This window comes from Chrysochloris asiatica, unplaced genomic scaffold (genome assembly GCF_000296735.1).
Source record: "Chrysochloris asiatica unplaced genomic scaffold, ChrAsi1.0 scaffold00077, whole genome shotgun sequence".
Lineage (NCBI taxonomy): Eukaryota > Metazoa > Chordata > Mammalia > Afrosoricida > Chrysochloridae > Chrysochloris > Chrysochloris asiatica.
Window position 1 is genome coordinate 11,239,281 of NW_006408595.1, and position 2,517 is coordinate 11,241,797.

A 2,517-nucleotide genomic window follows, 5' to 3' on the forward strand; every position below is an offset into this window, starting at 1 on the left:
AAAGAGAAAGACCCCCAAAGAGATGGATTGGCACAGTGGCAGCAGCAATAGGCTCAAATGTAGCAACAATTGTGAGATTGGTACAGGGCCAGGCACCAGAGCTTTGTTCTGTTGTACCTGAGGCCCTTATGATTCAGTCCCAATTCAACAGCACCTAACAACAACAACAATGAGTTGGAGTCAACTTGATGACAGTAGGTGGGTTTTTGGTTCTTACCTGTGTACATACCTGCAGCTAGTTATATACCTATATACCCATACCCATCCATATATGCTCAAACATTCATTTTTACTTTGGTTGTGCCACAGGGAAGCTTGAGTTAGAGGGTGGCATCTTTGAGGGTGGTTCTGGGGGAGAAGAAGGTGTCTAAATTCTGGAACCTTTTATTATACTTGTTTTCCTTGTCTGAATCTTTGGTTCCTGTGTCTGTGACAGTAATCATAACTCAGCTCCAGTGTGCCAGCAAACCCCATATGTCCCAGTTCTCTCTTTATCTTTTAAGCCAAGATAAGGTTGAAATGAATGCATTGCAAGAGATTTGTGATAGAATACACACAAACACACACATACACAGCACACACACAGAATGGCTGAGTGTGGGGACAATGTCTTACTCATCTTTGTTTTCTTCACGACATCTAACACAAGACTTACACAAAAGAGGCACTCACTTAAAGTTTAATTAAATGAGCATGTTTTTTAAAACAAGAAAGAGGAAAGAGCTCTTTGGGGAAGAAGGCCTTTGTTTAGATTGAGGGAGAGCTTGCTGTGAGTCAGATAAAAACCATCTCTAGCCATATTCAGAAAGAAACCATTCTCTCCCCACTCTGCTTTTCATTCATTTATTCGTCTAACAGAGTTTCCATAAATATATAAATTGAGTGGTTACCACTTGCCAGGCACTGCTTTGGGTACTGGAAACAGATGAATAAGACCAAGTTCTGATGCTCACAGAGCTGCTAGTAGAGTATGGGAGAAAGAGATTAATAGTAATAATATCAGGCAGTAAAATAAACTCTTTGCAAGCGTTATTTCATTTAAACCAATTCTTCTCAAATGTTATTGGGCATACAAATCATCTGGGGATATTATTAAAATGCAAATTCTGATTTAGTAGTTCTGGGGTGGGGTCTGAGATTCTGAATTACTAACAAGATCCTAGGTGATGCCTGTGTGGATGGTTTCAGAACCAACCTTTGAGTAACAAGAAATATTCCAGTTACCCCATGTAAAAGGAACAATCATTATCTTCACTAAATATGGGGAAACTAGGCTTGATGGGTGATTGTATACATGAGCAAAGTAAGCCTCTGTAAATAGATTTGTCTAAAAGTGATCAATTAAGGAACCAAGAGGTAAACGTGATGTTTGGGTTAGTAGAAACAGCTGTGAAAGTTTAAAACCGAAGCAGAGAGGTAGGAAAAAGCACAAGGGAATGATTTTGAAGTTCTTATAGGCCATCTGACTGTCAACTAAATATGAGGGCAAGTTAAAATGTAGTGCTACCATAGTTCCAATTTATACATACATAGGTTTATTCCAAACAACGTTTAAACATGTCTCTGTGATTGTTGGTGGATGGCTGTAGACATATCCTCTCAGTAATGCAATTAAGGTGCCCTCCCAAAAAATAGTGGCTTCCCAGGAGATTTGCTAAATCACTTAAACTCAAAGCATAGAGGTCAGCTCAGAGAGTAATGACAACTGTTTTTGTAGGCTCCCAAAGTAATCATCTTGATAGATTTTCTCAAAGAACACAGGAACTTATTATGAAAACGGTTTTAAACAATTGAAAACTGCATTGTGAGTACAAGGCCAAGAAAGTAACACCAAGGAATTTTTTCTCATCACAATTCACCAGCTTACTCTTCGAGGGTAGCACAGGCTGTCCTATGAGAATTTCATTGGGAAATCTTACCCCAAGCACCCTACAGCTCTGATCTTGCCTCTTCTGATTTGTTTTATTCAGAGAACGCTGAAAAGGAACACAATTTGAATTCCTCAAGGATGCCAAAACTGAAACTGCTGTTTTGATGGGGTATAAATCTGAGAGCATCGAATTCTTCAGGGAAAGATTGTTGTTGTTGGCCATCAGTCGGTTCCGACCCATAGTGACCCTGTATAGGGTTTGTGATGAGCAGCTGGTGAACTTGAACCACTGACTTTGCGTTTCAAACAGACATTGCAGTCCCGCGCATTAACTCGCAGCACCCCGGGAACTCCGCCTTCAGAAATATATAGACTTCAATGGAGATTTTGTCAAGAAGTAATAGCTTCACATTTTGGTATTTTTTGCTTAATAAAGGTTTCTATTATTTTTTAGCAATAACTTTTTTACTTACCCTCATACGTATGAGTGTAAGTTTTGATTTTAAAACTTTTTTTTTTTTTTTTTTAAAGATGGAGTTAAAAAGAGTAGTACTCTGTCTGTCACCAATTACCTGCCTATCTTCATTAAGCCACTAGGGACCTGGATTTAGATTTCTCATCTAAAAAAACGGTCTCCCTCCCCACTA